The sequence below is a fragment of the Elephantulus edwardii genome, unplaced genomic scaffold (assembly GCF_000299155.1).
Source record: "Elephantulus edwardii isolate Elephantulus edwardi_28Jun2011 unplaced genomic scaffold, EleEdw1.0 scaffold00114, whole genome shotgun sequence".
NCBI lineage: Eukaryota > Metazoa > Chordata > Mammalia > Macroscelidea > Macroscelididae > Elephantulus > Elephantulus edwardii.
The window spans coordinates 7,540,295-7,565,219 of record NW_006399864.1 but is presented as its reverse complement, the minus strand read 5'-3'; positions in this window follow the sequence as shown (position 1 = coordinate 7,565,219).

Sequence of the window (24,925 nt, the reverse complement as noted above, 5' to 3'; positions counted from 1 at the left end):
TGTTATTTCTTTAAATTCCTCTGTATCTGCCAATTCCTTTCTATATAATGACTCAGTATATTCCTTCCATCTTCTTTTAATACATCCTGGATCATTTAATATTCTGCCCAAAGCATCCTTGATTACAGCAACTCTAGGTTTGAATCTGTTCTTCATGTGACTCATGGTCACATCACTATGTGACTCATCGTGACCCTATATACAATAGCTCTGAACCCTGCCCTATTCTGAACCAATTTTACTGTCTTTGACACACCTACTCCTCTGTACTCATTACCCTGTCAATCCATCTCATCCAGGGTCTTCCTTTCTTGCACCATCCCTCCACCATTCTAAACATGATTTCCTTCTCCAAGAGCTGATCCCTCCTGTTAACATTACTTTGGCACCCTTGCTCTTCAGCACTTTGGAGATATCCCTAACTGCAGACTTTCTCAGTGCAACACGTATTTTGATTTCCTGACTGCTAGGTGAGTCAGAAACAATAAAATTGGCACGGGATAGAGCATGGTTTAGGCTGCTATACATAGGGTCGCGATTAGTGGCAGAATTGAAGCCATATAAGAACAACAACAACAGTACTAAGATTATTTATTGTGGATCCAAGTAAGATGAAATAATTAAAAATTTTTATTTTTTCCCTCTTCTATCATGATGTTGGCCTACTTAACTAATTTAGATAGTAAACAGTGAAAGGTCTTGGTGTTCTAGTGTGCCTTCAATTCATTGATTTCTGAATTAAGTCTACCTTATTTTTCTTAACGTCAAGGTTTACAGAACAATTATAAAAGGCAACCCAGGTCCTCAAGTCTTCTAATTACCATGTTTAAATAGTTTTTAAGATCTAAAGTTAAAGTGTAAACGAATGAGTCTCCATTTTACTTGATCGTCATTTAAATCACTCAAGTGAAGTACAAAAAAACCAAAAACCCAGACAGAGGAAACCAGGAACTGTAAGTACTTAATTTATTACCAACAATGCATTCCTTGTTTAATTTGACATATGAATGAAATAATTTCAGAATTTCATCTAAGGTGCTACATTTTCCAGCAACTTACAGTTCCAAGTGCCAGCTCTTATTTTTGTTTTCTTCATAAAAACAAACTCTGAAGCAAACATTTGGAATCATGAACTTTTTGCTCCTTATTTGTTTTGTTGTGTCTTTTAATTTTTCTTTTTTTTCTTTAAAAGGGAGTGAGGTAACAAAATGTAAGGAGCAGGAAAATAACACAATAAAGGAAGTCTGTGACTGAGTATTAATAAATTTGCAAGAACTCCAGTGGTTCAATGGTTCCACATTATAATGCTATCAAAATGTTGGAAAATGTAACCCACTCACTGCTCAGTGAGGGAAAAAATCTGGTAATGTGATCATCATACAGGTAGTTTAAGTAGCCTAGTGGCAAGAAGCTTCTCTGCAATCTCAAAAGCACTCAGTTGGAGAAGGATGGGCAATCTCCTCCCATTGGATTCCTTCTGGCGGGTCGGCTATGGGTCAGTTCCGACGCTAAGGTACCTAACTACAATAACAACAGCAATGTGATTCTACTAAGATTTACAGCAAAGAAAACCCTGTGCAACAGTTCTATTCTATCTTACAGCATCACTAGGATTGGCTAGAGTAGAGGCACACTGAAGCAGTATTTTGAAGAATAAAATTCAGATTCGCTCAGATTATCTGACAAACTATATAGAAATGTTCTACACAATTATCTTTCTAAAGAACATGTGAACTAGAGTATTTATATATATTTTTTTTTCTGATGGTTAATGGTCCAACCCAGAGCATTACAGTCCCTTAATTTTCTACTTCTTGACTGTGAAATTGAGTGACATTTCTCAGCAAAGAGACTGCCCATGTCTGGATCTGACCATGGTATATGGGATTGTCTATCTCCACTGTGCTGAAATCAGATGGGCTGGAAGTTTCTGAGAGTTTTGTGCAACTGCTGCAAAGGCCCAAAACTTGTTTTGCTACGTAATGTCTAATGCTTAGTAAGAGCTCAGCAACTATTCTTAATTTTTCAAATGATTAATAGTTGAATACCCATAAATCTATTTCTTCAAATATCAAGATAGTATAAACTACACAATTTTTAGAAACAAATATGCCCTTCACGTACTATTCCCATAAATGTTTCCAAAGCTGTTCTCTCTCAATTATTCCCTTAGTCATAGTCTTAGCAACCAAAAGTTATTTCCTTTACCTCGTCAATAAACACATCACTTTTCTGCATTGCGCTTTCTCATTCACTCTCTATGCTTCGCATTCTTCATTGCAATAGTGTGTTTGTCATTGAGGTGAGTGACTAAATTCTGTCGTGCATTAATGTGAAATGTTCGCTGCATTTTTATGCTTTTGAGGTAAGTGTTAGAGATGTATCTTTTGACATTGATGTTCTAATATAACTCATTCATGTCAGATTTCTTTAATCCCGTCTAGCCTAGCTGGAAAATCATTTGTGGAAGGCAGGTGGAGGTGGGGGATCATCCTTATGCTTGCTCATGCTATAATTATTTCAGAGGCTGAGGAAATTTAACAATGTGCTGCACTTTAAGCACTCGGTGATAGTCATCATCTTTGATCAATGTTAAAGCTTCAGTGCTGCTAGAAAGGATGAAAAGCAATTATACAGCATTACTGGTGAGCTGTTATTCAAGGTCCATCATGTTTTTTCTTTTTTTTTTTAACCACTCTGCTCTTAAGAAGAATATGTTTTATAACACTCTGACACAAGCCATCATATTTTACTTCGAGTAGTTGCAAATCTCCTTTCTTCCAATTAAATGTCATTGATAGAGCATGTATGCTGTGAATTGAACTACTTATTCTAAATAGTTTGTGTTTATCCTATGTGACTTCTATTCATTTGCTATCCCATTTAATTCTGGTTCTAAAATTCAATGTACAAGCTCTGAAGCTGTTTTGCCTTACACAATCATTAATTAGTTGAAATAGAGAAACACATATTTTCTCTATAGTTGATCTATCATTCTTTGGACAACATTTCAATTACATTGAAATAAAGATTTTTTTTTAAATCTCAAGCATTTCACATCGAATTAGATCTGGCAATTGGTGGAATGGCTGGGATATTTTGTTTTTAGTATTAATGATGTATGAATTATTAATGATAATAAATTTATGAAGACTCTGTAAATGTAATAAATTATTAACTGTAATAACATTCCTAAGTCAAAGAACCTAATTTAATAACAGTTAAAATGATTTTGCATTTTTTTTCTAATTTACAAAACTCAAACACGAATTTGAACAAATTCTTTAAATTTCCCTCACACCTCCCCAAACAAATTGCACTGCCCAGTGACTAATTACCCCTTCCCCTTCCACATCCACATCCCTCTGCTTCCAGCCTACCCTACCCCTCCTGGATCCTTATTCTTATTGTACAATAACGATTTTATGCAATATTTATCTTTACGGGACTGAGTTAGTTGATTCAGCATAATGTTTTCCAGTCCCTCCCAAGTTAGGTAATAATTTACAAAGTTATTGTTCCTGCATGCTGCGTAGTGTTCCACTGTGTGAATGTCCATTTGTTTGTGGTTGGACATTTGGGCTGTTTCCATGTTCTTACAATGATGAATAATGCTGATATGAACATTGGTGTACAAATCTCAGTTTGTGCCTCAGTTCTCACATTCTCAGGGTGTATTCCAAGTAGTGGAATAGCTGGATCGTATGGAATTTCTATGTTCCCCTTTTTGAGGAAGCGCCAAACTGTCTTCCAGAATGATTGCACTATTTTACAATCCCACCACCGATGTATAAGAGTTCTTTTCTCACCACATCCTCTCCAACATCTGTTACTTGCTGCTCTATTAAACGTTGCCACTGTTACTGGAGTGAGATAGTACTTCATTGTGGTTTTGATTTGCATCTCTCTTACTGCCAGTGTTTGGAGCATTTCTTCCTGTGTTTGTTTGCCATTCAAATATCTTCCTCTGTGAAAATTTCTTCCATGTCTTTTGCCCATTTTGTAATTGGATTATCTGTCTCTTCCTTGTGGAGGTCCAGGAGTAAACTTTTGTTATAAAACTCTTGTCTGAGCTGGTATTACCAAAATGTTTGTTCCCAGTCTGTAGGTTTTCTTTTTACCCTGTTTTTCATGTGCACAGAGAGTCAGTCTTTAGAAGGTCCCATGCATAATTTTATCCTCTTTAGAATGTGCATTTCTGTTTTGTCAATTCTTTATTGATGCAATTCTACCCCCCCCAGTTTTCTTCACTTTGTTTCATGAACCAACATAACTTTATTTGACTGAATAAGTAATGGTTGATCTACTCATTATCTTGATTTTCGTATAAATGAAGCCATAAATAAAATATAAAATAAACTTACATAATATAAAGCTGAATGATGCTCACAGACTGCCTTCAGATAAATCTGAGTCTTAAAAAGAATGTATCTTGATCCTATTTTTTTCAATTTGTATTATAACTATTATTATATATCTAATATGTTGTTATTGTTGTTGATTGCCTTTGAGTTGACCGTGACATATAGCGACCCTAAGAACAAAAAGCCTGAAGCCCCTCTAAAACTATCAACATTTATCAAAGTTCATAGAGTTTCTGGAGGCATGTTATTTAGGAAGTGGATGCCACTCCTGCTTCCAAACCTGTTATAGTATGTTATAAATGAGTTTATAAAAGTGTGTATTGACATACTAGCAAGCTCTGGTGGCCTAGTGGTAAGAAGCTGTGCTGCAATCCTTAAGACAAGTGGTTAGAATCCATTCTCTGCTCCACAGAGAAAGATGTTCAGTCTCCTCCCAGGAGATTAACTGCCTCTGAGAACCCACCAGAGTGTGAGCTATGGGTCAGTTCTGACTCAGTGGTACACAACAACAATTGGTATACTACTTAATTACACATGTAAGTAAAAAGTATAACAAGTACTTTCTTTGGGGCTCTGACTTTCCCGTTACATCCATGCTATCATCAAAAGTTTGCAAATCCTTACAAACAAACTTCCTGTGTCTTCCCTCTAGAATTTTTTCTTTCTGAATTTATCAGAGACATACATCTACATGGGTACTGATGCTTGATATAATTTTCTTCTCTTAAATCATGGTTCTCTCACCTTACACATCCTTTTCTCTGAAATAATTCGAGAGAAAATGAGATAGCTTTATAAAAGCAGATTTATCTATATGATGGCTTTTATGTTTAAAGATGCAAAATGAGACATTACTTACTGTAGAGTCATTTCAGACTCGTGATGCCCCAGTAAGATAGAGCAGAACTGTCCCACAGAGATTCCAAAGCTGGAAATCACTATGGAAACAAATTGACACATCTTTACAGTGCAGCACTTTACCATTTTGTCATTAGAGTTTCTTCTTATTTTATATGTTTCAATTTTTATTGGCATTACTCATGTCTTTGATAATTTTATGAATGAAAACTAATGACATTTTTCCATTTTTTTTAAATGTAGAAAACAAACCAACAACAACAACAACAACAACAAAATAGAAGATATTACCTGATAGTTGTGTTGGCTCAGAATCTCTAAGATAATCATACAGAACTGAGGTCACACTTGAAAGAAATATTCCTTGACCAGTTTGTGCTGATGGGGTGCAACAAGGTTGGTTATGGAAGTGTCCACACAACCTTCAAACTGCTACAAAAGCAGTAACTACTATTGGGATTTGTAGTAATTGCTGCTACAGAGCATAGAAGGGTAGGTTTAATGCTGAGAGACAGTCACTTAATAATAGCTATACACACAACAACTTGCTTAATTATCTAATGTGAACAATAATATATACATACATTGTAAGTGAGGAACCTGAAGGTCATGAACACAACAAGCCAGGATATCAATTTATGCAGCCTGACTGCCAAGGTTATACTTAACACAACTATGCTCATTATCTCTATCTTAAAAACATCCTACATCTTCAGATACTATTTCGAAGCTTCTCACATTGTAGCCTTATTATTACAATCCTCTATCCTTCCAAATGTCTGATGCATTCACTCTGCTGACACCTATTTTGTAATCTCAAAGAAACTTCCAACATTTGGACCCTTTCATTTATCCAATTTCTACCTCTGAGATATGCTCTGTCATCAATTTCTCTTCTATTCTTCCCAGATTCCATGAGTCATTACTTTATAAAATGCCTCCAATTTTATTCACTTTTTATTTTTTCTAGTCACTTCTTTCTCTTTCTGTAGTTCTCTGTGTAAGACATTTAAACGACAGCAGACTACATTTTTAAAACATTTCTTTTATCTTGCTATAAGAACCCAGATAAGGACTTATAATCAAATACCCTTAATTTCAATGACTGTGTTTTATGTTAAAATAGAAGTTGTGGCCTTTTACTTGTGTGAAATTCCTTTTTGTCTGTGTTTATATTTATTTCACTGTGATTATACAGACGTATTCCCGTCAATATTTCAATATAATGGTATCAACCCCAGCAGTAGCCACAGAAGAGAACCAGAGACCTAACAAAAATGGAGCTGATCTTGAAACTACTATCCCAAGGAACCAGAAAAAGGAGTCTTTATCCAAGTTTATTACAGAACTTGGTGGGAGAGATGTAATTAGTAAGACTAAGAGCTTTGTAACACTGGCCTAAAACTACAAGATTGAAGGCTCACGGGCCTGCGAGCAAATTTTAACAACACTTTTGGTTGATTGTATCTGCTACTTACCTATGTAATAGCCTTTGACTTCTCTGATAAACTCCATAAGTGTGAGTAACTTTGTATATGGTTCATCTGTGGGTTATTGAAATTGATTTTGGACCCAGTAGAAAAATCAGATTGGTATTAGAATTAGTAGAATGAGCTAAGGGAGCATGGGGGATATGTCTGATCTCAAGTGAAATTATTTTGTGTTGTGAAAGTTGTTGGTGGGGACAGTTCCCCTCTGTGGAGTTAATCGTGGTGTTGTGTTGTTACGGTTGAGTCAGAACCAATCCACAATTGAACCTCCAGTTGGTTTTCAGAGGCAGTTAATTACATTGGAGTAGACTGCCCATCCTACTCCCACAGAGTAGGTAGTGGATTCGAACCATGTGCTTTCAGATTTGCAGCACAACTTCTTGCCACGAGGACACTAGAGGTCCTTTCGTGGAGTTAGTAGAGGTCAGATATAGTTATTCTCATGCAGCCCTTGATCCTTTTATAGTATATTTACAAATTATGAAAGCAAATGAAACTTTTAGATGCATTCAAATTATTCTGTTTGTTGTTTTGTAAATTCATGTTGAAACAGATTAATAGCTGACTCCAATGGGTTTTCAGAGGCTGCATACTACATGGGAGGAGATTGCCTGTCTTTCTCCCCTGGAGCAGTCAGTGGATACTAATAACTTGCCTTTGGGTTGGCATCACAACACTTTACCAGCAGAACCTTCCTTGTAATCCTAGTTATCCTTCCTGGCTTCCTAATTATCCTTCTAGGGTCTGTATATAAAGAAAATGAGTTGTCTTGTTATTATGTACCACTGAGTGAGAATTTAGTAGTAGCTGATCCTACAGTATATTTTAAGTCTGCAAATCATGCAGAGAGGAGATTACCTATTTATCTTCTGCACAGTTGCTGGTCAATTTGTTCTACCAAGTTGATTATGACTCATAGTGACTCTACTAACAACATAGGTGAATTTTGCTCTTTCCTGTGTTTTCCTCAAAGTTTCTGATATACTTGAGCCTTTTGCTACAGTCACTGTGTCAGTCTATCTTGTTGAGTGTCTTCCTCTCTTTCTCTGACCCTTCACTCTTCCAATCATGATGGTCCCTCCTGAAAAGATGCCCAAAGTATGTTGATGGTTCCACTTCTTCCAAGATGTAGTTTATGGGATATTCAGTACTCTTATACCACACAAGAATTCAAAGATACTGAATCTTCTGCCGTTCTTTTTTTATCACTCAATTTTCAGATGCATAGGAAGTAAATAAATAACAATAGCTTGAATTAGGTCCACCTTAATCTTTAAACCAACATCTCTTTTACATTTTGGAGAGGTCATTGACCATTGATTTTATTCCCCAGTGTGACCTACCTTTTGATTTCTTGACTCTGGTTACAATGTAAGGTGATTTGTGGACCCAAGTAAAACTAACTTATTGACGACTACCATTTTTCTCCATCTAACATGATGTAGTCTATTGGTAAATTTGTCAGGATTTTTGTTCTCTTGTTGTTGAAATGTAACTCATATTGAAATGTATAGTCTTTGATCTTCTGTTGTGTTTCAATCCTATTCATTTTTTAACAAGAAGTGTTATGTCATCTGTACAATGCAAATTGTTGTTGAATCTTCCTCCAGTCTAGATGGAGTTCTAAAACTTAATAGCTTAGGAATAGCAGACTACATTATTAAAATGGAATAAATGAGGGTAATGTTGTTGCTGTTTTGTGCCACCTAGTCACCTGAGACTCATAGAGACCCTATGTACAGCAGGCCTAAACCCTGCTCTATCTCTTGCCAATCTTACTATCTCAGACACATGGAAAAATTTGAAGTGGAATTTAAAATTATTGGCTAAATTTTGTAGAAAAAGTAGAAGAGTAAGCAATCCCCAGAATAGAGCAAGGAATCAGGAAAGACATTTATAAGAGATCTATCCTATTTCCATATCTTTTCAATCTGTGTGTAAAACAGATCATTCAGAAAACTGGGTTTTATGAGGAGGAATGTGTTATCAGGTTTGAAAGAAGACTCATCAACAACCTATGTTATGTAGATGACACATCTTGTTTGCTGAAACTGAGGAAGGCCTCAAGTGCTTACTGCAGAAGGCCGACTACTTAGCCTTCAATAGGGATTGAAGCTCAAGATAAAGAAAAGAAAGGTTGTCACCATTAAGCCAATCGGTAGCTCCATGTAGATAGAGAAGAGATTGAGGTTGTTAACAATTATAGTTTGCTCGACTCCACAGTCAAAACTCTTGGCACTAGAAGTCAGGAAATAAAAAGAAGAATAGCATTGGGAAAACCTTCTGTCAGCAACCTCTCCAGAGTACTGAGAAGCAACGATGTAGTCTAGTGACTAAGGTGCACCTGATCCATGTTGTGGTTTTCAGAATTACTTGCTGTGTATCAGAGAATTGGACAATGAATAAGTAGAATGGAAGAAAAATTGGCATCTTTGAGTTTTGATGCTGAAGACAAGTATTGAACAGGCCATGGACCACTGAGAAAACAAATAGGTCTGTTTTGGAGAGGGTGAAACCAAGTTTCTCATTGGAGGTTAGGATTTTGAAGGTTCCTACTCACATATTTTGGGCACATGACCAGGAGGGATGAATCCTTGGAAAAAGACATCATGTTTGGAAGGCTGAAGGGACAGGTCAGGAGAGATAGACCCCAGATGAGATGGTTTGATACAGTAATTGGAAAAATGGAGGTAGTTGTGTCAAAGTCACTGAGACTGGTTTAGGACAGGGCAGGCTTCAAAGCTGTTGTAATTCTGTCACTAGTGTCACAGGTGACTTGATGGCACACAACAACAACAAATCATAAAGAGAATGGTGCATATATAGGAGCCATGTACGAGGCCTCGGACAAGTAATCAGAAATATAAATATGTAAATGGCAGGGCTGACAAAAAAAAAGAATTTAGGACAGTAAATTTCATTACAATTTTAGATGTTTCTCTAACATAGAATATATTATACACGACATAGCATAAATTCCTGTTTTTATAATTATTTGTGAGCTAGTTTTTAAAAATAAAAATTCACCACAAAATATATCATAGAGCATTTTTCCTAACCTTTAGGCCAGCAAGTTAGAAACAAGTGAAACAAAATGAAAATGTAGTAGTAATATTTTACTTTTAATGCTCAAATTAAAAATATATCAAGGTCAAAATATGAATTTTTAAGAGAGAATTTTTAAGTATGAGAATCGGTAAATGTAGGACAGTAGGAAAATTGTCTCAGGAAGTAGATTAAACAGCCTATAGTCTTCCATGATTATATTTAAAATGGAAACCAAGAGGAGTCCTATAATTAAAGAAAATAAAGAATGTAAATAAGAAGAAAACAAAGTTACTTTGATACTTATCATGCATAATATCTATGAGTAATTTTGAAGATAAGAACAAATTTACTTCAAAAGTGATTCAGTAGATCTCATAATAGAAATAATTTGATTATGCTTCTAAATTCATAAAGGAGATCGATGTGTTTTGAAAGTACTTATAAATAACTGAAAAGAAGCAATTGATTATGTGTGTCAATTAACATAGGAGCTAAATTTTGTTGCCTCATAATAGTTGATCTTAAAATCAAGATGAGGGGAAAATAGAAATGAGAGAGGAGAATCCCAGGAAAATGTTAATATGTGCCTTCACATTTTTTTTTCTGATGAATCATTTGGTCACTTACTTATCCTTTGCTTATGGTCAATCTAAGAGCCAACTGAGGTATTACACGTACTGATAAATGTCTCTTATAACATGTTGTTATGTGCTGCCAATCAGATCTAATGCATAGTAACTCCGTTAAAAACAAAACAAAGTAAATCCTGCCACCATCCTGGACCGTTCTTACAATCCCTGTCTATTGTTTTAGTCACTATGTCAATTTCATCCCCTTGGGTATCATCTTCTAAATATGATTTCCTTTTCCAAGAATTGACAAGTTCTGATAATTTCCCCAGTGTATATAAGAAAAATGATCTTCATCCTGCTACTAAGGAACACTCAGGCTGCGCTTCTTCTGAGACTGTTGTGTGTCCTTTTGCCATCCCATGGCATAGCCAATCCTTTCTGCCAGCACCTTACTTTGAAGGCATAGATATTTTTTCATTCTTACTTATTCATTACTCAATTTTCACATGTATATGTTGACAGGACTGTTGTGTGCTGTCGAGTCAGAATCTACTCATAGCTGCTCTCCGGTAAGTTTTCAGAGGCAGTAAATTACATGAGTATGCAGCCCATGAAAATATAATAGCGTAGGTGACAGGCACCATAGTCCTTAAGTTGGTATCTTAACAGTCATTTTAACCGAAAATTTGTGCAATGTAAGAAGTATTGTTTGTTGGTTATTTGTCTCTAGCTTCTGCTTGAGTGAGTTTTGATTGGAATAATTAAGAACTTCAATCTTTTCTCCTAGCATAACGTTGTGTATTGGTCCAGATTTGAGAATATATTTTTCTTTATGTTGTAGTACAATGCATATTGAAGGCTATGGGGGTTTTATTATTATTATTATTATTAATATTATTATCATCATAATCATCAGTTTCAAGCTTTCTTTACTTTCAGAAAAAGTTTAGGTCACCTATATACTACAGAGGCTCCGTCTAACATACTTTGGACATGTTGTGAGGAGAAACCGGTCCTTGGAGAGGGACATCATGTTTGGGAGGGTGGAGGGACGGCGCAGGAGAGGAAGGCCCTCTATGAGGTGGTTTGATTCAGTGACTGAGATAATTGGGATGGGAGTGTCAGAGACAGTGCGATTGGCACAGGGCAGAGCGGAGTTTAGGGCTGTTGTACATAGGGTCGCTATGAGTAGCAAGTGACGCGACGGCACATAACAACAACAACATGGATGTTATTGATGAGATAACATTCCTTTTTTTTCTTTTGTCTAGTATAACAAATTGTATCCTCTAGAAGCAGAAACTGAGGAAGTGAAATTTAAAGTGAAATATGTTTATTGAAAATAAACACCTACTAATGGCTTAAAGAAAAATGGCACAGTTTAAGTGCAGTCCAGACTTGCTTTAAATTTTAAAGGATGTGTGGTTTGCCAGAATGCACTGTGTTGCACTGGAATGACCTAATCTTTATATCCTCGGTGTATAAGGGTTGCCAGGGAATTGTTTTTTCACATTAACTAAACTTCCTATCATTGTTAAAACGCTTGTGACAAAGAGACTGCATGCACCTTGGAAAACCAGGCTATTTATTATGTTTTCATATCTATAACCTGAAAGTTTATTAACTGTAATTCATTTAGAGCTAACAGTGGTCATGATTGTTAGGTGCTCTGGGGTCAATTTCTACTCATAGGAACCCTATAAAAACAAATTTAAATTCTTCCCGACCCTACCCATCCGTAAAACCTCTGTCCTGCTTAAGCCCATCCTTGCAATTACTGTCTTAATTCATCCTTCGAGGGTATTTATTTCACTGACTCTTCACATTTCCAAGCATGGTATCTTTTTCTAAGGAGTGTTTTATATTTACATATAAAAATAGAAACAAATTTAACACTAGTGCTTCTTATTTTTAGTTAGTAATCTTGAAAATTTTTAAAGTATATAAAATAACAAATATGATTAGCTTAATTAACAGCTAAAATCAGTAAAATAGTACCAAAATATCAAACTTAGAAGATGATTTTTAATATTTTTATTTTTTACATTTTAAATTTAAATTCTTTTTTCTAATCTTTAACAATTAATGTAAGTTAACTACAAGGATTTGAAGGTATTAATTAGCTTTCTGGGAATGAAATATACTTTTAATAGTTACTATTAAAATAATACATTATCATTTAAGTACACATAGCTAAAGACCTAGCATCATATTTAGAGCAAATATTAATAAAAATATCCTCACATTGACTATACAAAAGTATTTGACTGTGTAGTTCATAACATACTGTGCCTAGCAATGAGAAGAATGGGAATCCTAGAACAATTATGCTCACAGGAAACCTATACCCAGACCAAGAAGCTGTTCTCTGAAAAGAGCAAGGGAATACTGACTGCATGATTTAAAGTGAGGATAATGTGCATCAGGGTGGAATTATTTCTCCATATCTATTCAATCCACAGTCTGAGTAAATCTTTCAAGAAGCTGGACTTATGAAGAAGAATATGGCATCAGGACTGAAGAAAGATCTATCAACCACCTGCACTTTTTTAGAAGACACAATCTCGCTTGCTCAAAGTGAGGACTTGAAAAGCTTGTTGCCATTTGACTAGCTTCTTCTACAGAAAAAATGTGTTCTTTTTATCCAGTTTCTTCTATGTAGAAAATGTATTTAAGTTTCATCAATATGATAATGTTATTTTTATTGACAAAAACAACTCCATTGTCTATATATGCCCAAACGGCTTTATCCATTCACTTGATTGACATCTGGGTTTATCATTTTTAGATTACAATTAATAAAGATATTGTAAAGATTAAAAATGGAGAAAAGCTGTTGCAGAACATCTAAGACTGCAGCCTTCAATATGCATTACATCTCACCATCAATAAGAAAATATCCTTACCACTGGATCAATAAACATGATGATAGTATTTAAAAAGACTGAAATTGTCTATGGTTTCCTCTTAAATGGATCAATGATCAACAACCATGATCAATAGATCAGGTGACAAGTCCTCTGTCATAAAATTCTCCAAATGACGGAAGAGCAATGATGTCACTTTGAAGACTATGGTGTGCCTACTTCAAGCCATGATTATTTCTATCACTTGCTATGTACCTGAGATCCAGACAATGCATAACGATGACAGAAGAAGAATTAATGTCTTCGAGCTGTGATGTTGGAGAAGAGTACTGAATATACCATGAACTCTCAAAAGAACAACCAGATATGTCTTGAAGAAAATGCAACCAGAAAGGTCCTCAGAGGCAAAGATAAAAAAGCTTAATCTCTCCTACATTGGGCGTGTTGCTAGGAGAGGCTACTCATGTCAGCAAAAGAGAACAAGGTATTCCATGAGATAGATCGAGACAATGACTGCAGGAATGGGCTCAACAGTGTCGGAAATTATGAGGGTGTACGGGGTTCAGTTCTGTTGTTCATAGTGCCTCTATGAGCTCTACTCGACTCAACCATACCTAATGACTAAAACAACAACATAGTGAAAAGATATTAATGGCACGCTATTTCTTTTAACTTCTGCAAGCTTGATAGTTAGGAAAGTAGACTAATGTTGAGAAAAACTCTATTGCATGTACTGCTAACTTGCCACTATGACCGTCTCCTCATATAAAGCATCTCTATGCCAATTGTGCACATTTGAGATGTATGAAGGGAACAGCTGAGAAGTATCTCTAGAATAAGTCAGTCTAGCCTCCCTAGATGTTGAGTGCCTCTTCTGTGAGATTTAAATGTCCTAACACATCTTGCTACTTCAAAATAGCCACTTACTTTCTCTTTCCTTGTTTTGAAATTGCCATTTTTCCAGGCTCAAAAATTCAAACTATTTGCCACTGACAAAAATAATCTTCAGTTCATAAAAAGCAAACACATTTTTCTCTGCTCATAGCTATACATTTTGAGAAAATTTCCTGATGATATTCTTTAGGATCATATCATAACAAGAACTATAGTGTGATGACATTTTGTTTCTGAGCTTCCTAAGCTAATCTACCAGTGAGCCATGGCTCATTTTGTCTATTATTATACGGTTTTTAAGAAGCTACATAATCTCTCAGTGTGAGTTAAAGCAAAAGCTTCGATGCAAAAGAGAGAGGCCATAGAGGAATATGATCATTTAACTTAATTAAGCTCAATCTATAAGACATCATTTCCATGCTTTTCTGCCCTCTGAACTTGTGACTCAGATAATAAGGCCATCCTCAGGGAATCTGGTACCAATCATTTAATAATCCATCAGCAACAGTTTAGATTACTCTAGGTCCCAGTCATTTCCAAGGAAATCTTTTCAAATGGAAGTTCATATTCTCCTGCAAACGACATGGCCTGGCTCCAGATACCCAGGAGTCTGCTCTTGAACTCGCTGTGGTAGTTTTATATTACTCCCATAACCAAGTACCACAAATTTATTATCTGACACTTTTGGAGGTCAGAAGCCTAGGCATGCTGTGACTATGTTCCTTTCTTAGAATCTTCTATGACTGAAATAGCTATGTCAAGCTAAGTTTGGGGTGTTCTTGTGGCCTAGTGGGTAAGGGGTTGTGCTGTAATACCAAAGGCAGACAGCTAAAATTCATCAGTCAGACAGCTGGGCAATCTGCTACCATGCAATTTATAATTTCTGAAAATGCATTGAAGGCCAGATATGAGTTGGTTTCATCTGGACAGCATATAACAACTACAACACAAATCTCTGACTGGAGAATCCAAAGAATTCATTTCTGGATTAATTTTTATCATTTTCTCAGTCAGTCCAGATTCTTGAAGTTGTAGCACTTATGTCTTTATTTTCCCATTATTTACTGGCTACTTGGGAGTTTCAGAGTTTGCTTGAATCACTTCATGGACCTACTTCATCTGCAACATTGCTGTCAGGTGCCGAAGCGTCATCTATGACTCATCATGACACTATGAACAACAAAGAAAAACCTTGCCCTTCCTGACAGCAGCATCCTAGTGTCCTCCATCCTCAAGCCTGTCCGTGCAGTGACTGAGTCAGTCCAGCCCAGGGAGGGTCGTCCTCACCTTCCTTGAGGTTCTATCTTGCTCAGCATGATGTCTTCTCCTAAGGACTAGTCCCTGCTCACAACATGCACAAAGTATTCGAGACACAGTTTCATGATCTTTAAAGCTAACAAGCACTCTAGTTGCTATTTGTTCAAGGCAAATTAGTTTGTTCTTCAGCAGTCCACAAAAGAGTCAGTGACATTCATCAACATCAATTTCAAAGACATCAGTTCTTTTCTTTTTTTCCCTCCCCATCCCTATTCACTGTGACACTGAATGTGACAAATGCAACAATGATTATCCATGGTGAGCAAAGTTTGGTGTAGCTTCCCAACTAAAACAAGCTTGGAAGGAGGAGTGGCATCCACTTTCAAAATGGCTTGCCTCCAGAAACTCTATGAATGTGGAGAAACTACCAAAATTATACAAGTGTTCAGGTCTTTCATTCATTGGCTCATTAAGAGTCATCTACGACTTGACGCCATTTAACAACAACAACAACAACAATTCATTGCCAACATTCAAATTCATAGGAAGCAATTAAAAATATTAAGATGTGCATCAGGCAAACTTTAGCCTTTAGACTGACATCAGCAAAAATTGGCTATATCTACTGGACCTACTGACTCGTGTGCAAGTAAGTATCCAGGACAGCACTTTTAGGACTTTGCTACTTCCCAAGGGATTTTTCTGCTCAGGCAGAAATAGCCCTCAAACCCAAGGGTAAGAGAGGACACAGGTTTAATTCCTAGCACCCAGTGGTGCTAGCACCTAGCAACTTGGAGAGGCTAGTATCCCAGGCAGCACTCCTGGAGGAAACTGCTTCCTCCCATCAAACAACAGGACAGGACAGAGAAGTGGGCTCACCACAGCTGGGCAAGGGAAGAGACCAAAGCTCCCTACCCCTCTGAGAACAACCAGAAGAGAAGCTTGCCACAGGAAAGTGGGAACCAGCACCCTTAGATGACCAGAGGGGACGATTGCCACGGAGTCACGGCAAAACTTAAGGTATGCAACATTGTGAAAAATTATACTGTTACCAAAAGCAAGCTACATGTTCATAGCAATTACTGTCCAGATTCCAAAGTCATTCTCAGGGAAATGGGATAGGCAGTTTGTATTTTATTTGGAAAGGAAAGAGAGCACAAATAAGCAAAGCTCTTCTTAAAAAAATAAATAAATAAAATGAAGTGGAAGGCATTATACTCCCTGTTTCCAAAATGCGGTCCTATTAACCAAAACAGCATGATATTGGTACAATAACAGACATAGACCAGTGGGATAGAACCCAAGTCCTAGAAATCAACCCATCTACTTAAGGTCATTTGGTATTTTCACAAAATCTACTAACTGGGGAAATGACAATATCTTTAATAAATGGTACTGGCCAAACCAGACTACTATTTGCAGAAAACTAAAAAGAAGGATATACATTTCATATCATATACAAAAATCTACTTCAGGTGAATTGAGGAATAAGGGATAAGACGAAAAGATTAAATAATGATGATAAGAGGGAAAAAATAGATCAAACTTGGAAACCCAAGTAAATGGCATAAATACAATCACAAATACAGGAAAAATTATAAACAGTTGTGAATGAAATAGACAAATGGGAACTTCAGATAATAAAATCTCTGCATTTTGGCAAAGGTAATGAAAAAAGAAGTTCAAACTGATCTGAAGGAATTGGCCAAAAAGCAAGGCTTTTTGATGTCATAACAATCGATATATTTCAACAAACACAGGCTGCACCAGGCTGTGCCAAGAAACTGGAGGATAATTAACCTGGCCAACTAACTGTGAGGGATCCATATTGATTCCAATTAAAAAAAAAAAGGTATGTGGACATAATATGAAAATAATCAAACAATATCACTAATATCACACACAAGCAAAATCCTGCCCAAGATTATCCAAAAATGACTGGATCAGTACATTGACAAAGAAATACCAGATGTGCAAGCTGTGTTTAAAAGAGTCCATAGCGCAAGAAACCTCATATTCAATGTCAGATGGCTCTTGACGGAAAGCAGACAGTACAAGAGGAATGCTTATCTGTGTTTCATTACCATGCAAAGGCCTTTTATTGTGTAGGTCACAACAAATAGTGGTTAACCTTAAGAACAGGAACCCCAGAACATCTGATTGTGCTCGTGTGAAACTTTTACTTGGACCACGAAGAGGTAATTAGAACAGAAAAAAGAAACATAGCATGGTTCAAAATCAGGAAAGGAGTGTGTCAGGGATGCATCTTGTTTCCATACCATTTTCATCAATAAGCAAAACAGATAGTATGGCAGGCTGTACTTTAGGAAGAGAAATGTGGTATCAGGATTGAAGGAAGATTCATCAATAACTTGTGTTTTGTGGATGACACTACTTTATTTACAAAAATCGAAGAGGACCTGATGCAATTGCTGCAGAATGTCATGTACTGCAGTCTCCAAAATGGATTGAAGCTCAGTATAAAAAAAAAGAAAAAGAGAGAGGGGGGGGAAGAGGGGGGGAGACAGAGAGAGAGAAAGAAAGGAAGGAAAAAAGAAAGAAGGAAGGAAGGAAGGAAGAAAGGAAGGAAGGAAGGAAGGAAGGAAGGAAGATAGATTATCACCTCTGGGTCAATTGGCAGAACCATGATAGATGGAAAAGAGTTTGAGTCTGTTAACAATTATAGCTTGCTTGGCTCCACAATCAACACCCTTGGCACCAGAAATCAGGAAATCAAAACATGAACTGCACTGGGAAAATCTGCTGTCCAGGACTTCTCCAGAGTAATGAGAAACTTCAGTATCAGTGTAGAGACTAAGGTGTACCTAATGCAGGCCATGGTCTTCACAATTCCATGCTATGAATCGGAGAGCTAGGCAATTAATAAGGATTACAGAACAATTGATGCTTTTGAGTTGTGGTGTTGGAGAAGAGTACTGAGCATACCATGGACTGTCAAGAGAACACACATGTCTGTCCTAAAGAGAGTGAAACCATATTGCTCCTCGGAGGCAAGTATTTTGAGATTCTTGTCTCACATACTTTGGGCATGTTGCTAGGAGGGACCAGACCTTGAAGAATATCATGCATGGAAGGGCAGAGCGACAGGGCAGCAGAGGAAGACCCTGGATGAGATAGATTGACTTAGTAACTGGGATAATGGGCATAAGTGTGTCAGAGGCAGTGAGTTTGGCTCAGGGTAGGACAAACTTCAGAGCTATTGTACCTAGGTTCACTATGAGTCACAGAACAATGATAATGATATAAAACACACTGTACATGAATAAAACATAATTAATAAGAATAATTATATGCAAATCCATAAAAATAAGTTAAAAAAATCTCTCACCACTGAGACACTTTCTTAGACTTGTAATCTCTCTCTTTAGGAAAAGTCCTAATATTCTTAAGTATGTATCTTGCTAGGCAAGACTAAGAATGATTCCCCCTACCTTAACATCAATTGACTTAGAACCTTCATTAATTTGACAAAATCTCATTTGCTGTGCAACATAGTTATGATTGTCATAGCATCCCAGTCTCAGGTTACATTCTGATTAAGCAACTGAAAAGTTTCTTGGCTTGGATGAAGCTCACCTTAGTCTTAAAACTGACATTTCTGCCCTTTTCAACTAGGCATAATAGCATTTATTCCATGGACTAGCGGAATGTTTTATGATGTGTCAATGTCAATGTCAATGTCTGGTTGGACATTGGATATAAGATATAGCATGAAAGTGAATATAGCCCAGAGGCAAAAATGAATGGGAAATTATCTCACTTAAAAAGCGCATGTATGTGAACACTTTTCTCCAAGCAAATTGAGAAGAACATACCGGGTAGGTTCCTAGCTGCGTCCAAGTACTCTGGATCTTCTGGAGGTCTTCTCAGGCAGTTCTGCTCATTTCACTCCAGACCAAGCCCCTGACTCGGGAGTTTCTGTATATATGTGGAGCAACCAGAAGAGGACTTAATGTTTTCCACCTGACTTGAATAGTTTTCTTTTGGGGACGGGTTCATCATGTTTAATTATCGTAATTGTCATTGTGGTTATGTGGTGTCAAGTCACCTGCAACTCATAGTGACCCTATTTAGACCAGCTCTAAGCCGGACCTGTCCTGAGACCATCTCACTGACTCCAACACACCTACCATTATTACTCCATTTACTGTATCAATCCATCTCATCTGGGGTCTTCCTCTTCTATGGTGTCCCTCCAGCCTTTCAAGCATGATGTTCTACAAGGACTGGTTTATCTTGGCCATGTTCCCAAAGTCTGTGAGATGGAGCTTCAAAATCCTAGCCTCCCAGAAGAGGCTTAGCTTCACCCTCTCCAAGACAGACCTATTTGTTTTCTTGTCCATGTTGTGTTCAAGACTCTTCAGCACCACAACTCAAAGACATCGATTCTTCTGTCATCCTTGAGCATTGTCCAGCTCTCTGATGCATTGCAAGCAAGTAATTGTGAAGATCATGGTCCGGATCAAGTTTACTTTATTCTCTAGACATCCTTGCTTCTCATTACTTTGGAGAGATGTATACATGACAGCATAGTTCCCCAATGCAATTCATGTTTTGTTTTCCTGGCTGATGGTGCCAAGAGTGTTGATCATGGAACCGAGCAAACTGTAATTGTTAACATCAATCTCTTCTCCATCTATCATGGTGCTGCCAATTGGCTCAGTGGTGAGAATTTCTCTTTTCTTGATGTTGAGCTTCAATCCATACTGTAGATGATTAGACATTTGTGGTTAATTATTCCTTGTCAGGATTAAATTTATAGGCAATCTGTCACGTTATTGTTGTTTTCTAATGGGACTCATCCATGTGCAAATGCTCTTATCTGTCAAATCTAAAACAGGAAAATGGACAAAATCGAATTCATACACTTCCTTTTTTCATGAAAGGCTCTGGTTCTTGTGAAACACTATGAATTTTATGTAGAGACTTCTTTTCCAGGAGTATTCTGTCCTACAAAAAAAAAGTATTGACTTGATCCATCTATCACTAGGAATGTGGTCAGCAGGTGTTACAGAAAGTAAGTCAACCTGAGCTGGTTTTATTTGGATTCTGCTGAAAGAATTGGAGCTTTATCAAGCGAGCCAAACTCTGCTTTCCAGGGCTCTGGTTTTCATTTGACATAGGAAATTCAGAAGTGCCTTCCTTTTTCGGTATAGCAACTATCTAGGGACACATTGTTGGTCTAGCCTGCAGACATATTTCTCCTCTGGTTTAAGGCGACTCGGAGAAGCTTTGCATGTTCAAAGACAAGTGAATTAATAGATTTTTGTTATATTCTCTCTTTTTTAAGTACCTTTAGACTAGACACTGCCGTTACTGTGTGTTTTTTGGAAGACTAAGAGGCTCCATGCTGCAGAGAATGAACACCCCTGATCTTTTAGGGGCATTGTATCCTCCTAAAACAGACCTTCTGTGTGCAATGTCTTCCTCATGATAGTTCTCCCTTCTCATTTATCTTCCTGGTATTTCTTTTTTTACAATTCTTTCAGCATCCCTGTTATTAGTCCAGTTTGTCCAGTGCTGACAATGTTCTCCCTGTCAGTTCTTTCATATATATCCAGTCTGGGTTTTGTATAAACCACAGAGCTTCAGTTGCTGGCAAATTTCCCAGGAACTTGGCCCAGAGCCAGCAAACATAAATCTCTCAGACAGCCTCACAAATCCTGAAGGGAACTTTTCTAATACAACAGGCTGTCCCCAAATAAAAGCAGTGTCTACGGGAAGTCCTTTTTTTGCTCTTTGAGTTCATGAGTTCCCCTCTCCCCTCTTCTGGCCAGCTTACAAGTGAGGTTCCTAAAAATATCTTTGTCCCTTCTGTTATCCAGAATATTTAATATTTTTATCTTTAGCAATTTCTCTAAGATTTGGTTGTTGTTGTTATGTGATAGTGACCTCATGCATAATAGCTTGAACCCTGGCCTATCCTATAGTAATCATTGTCTCTAATACACCTATCCTGTTACAATTACTACCAGTCTATCTTATATAGGGTCTTCCTTTCCTGCCCTGTCCCTCCACCCTTCCACGCATGATGTCCTTCTCCAAGGACTGGTCCCTCTGGGCAACATGCCCAAAGTATGCAAGACAGAGTTTCAAAATCTTAGCATCCAAGGAGTAACTTGTTTTTTCTCTCTCAGGGATAGACCTGTTAGTTCTCATGGCAGTCCATAGTATGTTCAGTACTTTTCTCAAGTACCACAGTTCAAAGGCATCAATTCTTCTGCCATCGTGGTCATTGTCGAGCTCTCTGATGCATAGCAAGTAATTATGAACACCATAGCCTGGATTTAGACACTCAAGTTATCAAGGCAGTATTAGTTTTATAGTCCACAGACTAACTCAAAGGCCATGTGTCTCTGAGGGACTGAGAGATGGAAACCCACAGTGGAAACCTGGAAAAAGGTTTAGCAATCTCTTCTTGTGAAATAGATATAGCCTCACATATCCAGTAGGTAACGAGCTATTAGGGATTTCTACTTGACAACGTTAAGTAGCTGAGTTGAATTTTTAAGTGAGATCAGTTACGCTTCAAAGTCTTGCCACATACCTGTATATAATGAAATTTTTCCCAAAGTGCTCAAGTGGGTTCTGCAGTATTATTAATTTACTAATTTAATTATTAGTTTACTAATTGAAGCCAGTGTGCCTTGCCATTTTCTCCCTGTCTTAAACTTTAAAACTAGATACCTCTGAGAACCCTTTCTGCAAAAGACTGAAAGATCCCCCAATCCCGTGCTAAACTCACCACAAAATGCGATCTTCTTATGTTCATTGTTAGAGTTATTTGGCCAATCCTTCCCACGGAAGGCCTTCTTCTCTTACACTGATCTACTTCTCCCATTGTGGTGTCTTTTTCCAAAGACTGGCACACCCTGACAACATGTTCAAGGTATGAGGGATGAAGTTACACCGTCCCTGCCTCCAAGGAGCACCCTTGGTTATGTCTCCTCCAGGACACGCTTGTTCGTTCTCCTAGCAGTCCTTTTAAAACACTTTGCCAATGTCGCAATCCAAAAGCATTAATTTGTCTTCTTCTTCTTTGGTGTTCTTTATTAATTTTCTAATTTTCAAATACATAAAAGCAGTTGAAATTTGCTTTTTGTTTTTGCTAAGAATGTTGTTGTTGTTGTTGTTCTCATTATGTGCCATCAAGTTGCTTGCAAATTATAGTGACCATATGTAGAATAGCCCTAAACCCTGCTCTATCCTGTGCCAATATTATTGTCTCTGACATACCTTTCCCCATTACCTTAGTGACCTAATCAATCCATCTCATCAAGGGTATTACTCTACCCTCCCATGCATGATGTCCCTATCCAAGGACTGATTCTGCCTTGCAACAGGTCCAAAGTATGTCAGGCGGAACTTCAGAATCCTTGTCTCCAAGGAGAAGCCTGGCTTCACTTTCTCCAAAACAAACTTGTTTGTTCTTCTAGCAGTCCATGGTATATTCAATACTCTTCTCCAGCACCACAACTCAAAGGCATCAACTCTCCTTCTATCATCCTTACTTACTGTGCATCTCTTTGATATATAACAAATAATTGCAAAGACCATGGCCTGTATTGGGCACACCTTAGTCTCCAGACTGATATTGTTGCTCCTCAGTACCTTGGAGAGGTCTCTGACAGCAGACTTTCCCAGTGCAATTTGTCTTTTAATTTCCTGGCTGCTGGTACCAAGAGTATTGATTGTAGAGACAAGCAAACTGAAGCTGTCAACAGTCTTAGTCTCTTCATCATCTATCATGATGTTGTCAATTTTCCCAGTGGTGAGAATTTTTGTTTTCTTGATGTTGAGCTTCAATCCATGCTGAAGGCTGCAGTCCTTGACCTTCTTTATCAAGCGCTTCCGGTCCTCCTCAGTTTCAGCAAGCAGGGTTGTATCATCTCCATGATGCAGATTGTTGATGAGTCTACCTCCAATCCTGATGCCACACTTCTCCTCATAGAGCCCAGCCTCCCAGATAATCTGTTCCGCAAATTAATTGAAAAGATATGGAGACAGGACACATCCTGATGCACACCCTTTCCAATTTTGAACCATGCAGTGTTTCTTTGTTCTGTTCTGGCAACTGCCTCCTGTCTAAGTTTTGCATAAGCATGGTCAAGTGTTCTGGGATTCCCATTCTTCTCAGAGTCAACCACAGTTTGTTGTGATCCACACAGTCAAATGCCTTTGCGTAGTCAATTAAAACAGATAGACATTTCCTCCGGTACTCTCTGCTTTCAACCAAAAGCCATCTGACATTAGCTATAATATCCCTAGTGCCATGGCCTCTTCTAAATCCAACTTGCACTTCAGGCAGTTCTCTGTTGATGTGCCATTCCAGTAGTTTTAGAATATACACAGAAATATATGCATAGATTTTATTGCTTCTACATGAACAGTCCAATGAATTTTGAACCTTTCCTCAAAAAATATTGAAAATAAGCATTTGAAAGAGATAAGACTATAAAATTCCTAAAAGGGAAGCAAATTTTAAATATTTTTTGTATTTTATATTTTCTGTATCTCCAAATTATATATTATTTTTTCTACAATTATTGTATCAATTTTGAATATTATGTATTTAATTTTAGATCTTGTTATTAACTCTAGAAGTATAATTTAGGGATTTGTGTATCTTCAGTATACCTCCTTATTATGCTCATTATTCCTTCTGCTTTCTTAAATAAACAAAATACACATTTCATGTCTGTTTAGTATAATTATCGGCTCTATCCTTCCTGGATCTATCTCCATTGATTGATCCCCACCCCCTCCTCATTATGGGTTGTATCATGTTTCTTATAGGGAGCCTTGATAACTTTTTAAAAATTTTGATTTCATGGAAGTCTACAGAGCAGACTCATATTTCACTCTGCTATTCATATGTATTTTATGACATGGCTTATAATACATATATCTTTATTCTCATTATATCCCTATGGTATATTTCCATTCATCATTCCTTCATTCATCCTTCCATTCTTCCTCCCCCTTGTTAGCTTCTGAGTTTTATCCCAAGGCAAGTGCTGCACATAGAATCTCACGTGATGATTTGTTCTAAGGACTGAAGACAGCGATAATCGTATTGTTCACTACATAGATCTGTCTCCTTAGGTACAAGTTTGTGCCAGAGGAATGAATGCAAATCTAGGTTCAAAGCACAATTAATGGCCTGAATCTTAGAGATTTCATCTTCTTTAAACCCATAAATATCTGGTCCTGATTGAAATTTTGAATTTTGTTCTTTATCTATCATTCTGTCAAAGATCCTTTATTATGATACCTTTCCATGCTGTTAGCAGTGGTAGTGAAAAACTATCCAGTTCCGGTCTTAGGACCAAGGAAACTAAGGTTCAAATGGTGTATTAATCCTGTGGACTAATTGTTTTGCATTATCTTTTATCTTCACTTCCCTTTGCTCCACACAGCAAGAAATCAATGGTTGTATCTTAGATGGTTGCTTAAAAGCTTTTAACTCTCCAATAACTCCTCATAAGTATGATATAGAACATTGTTCTTGTAGACTGTTATTTTGACTGACTTTGACTGACATCCCCTAACAC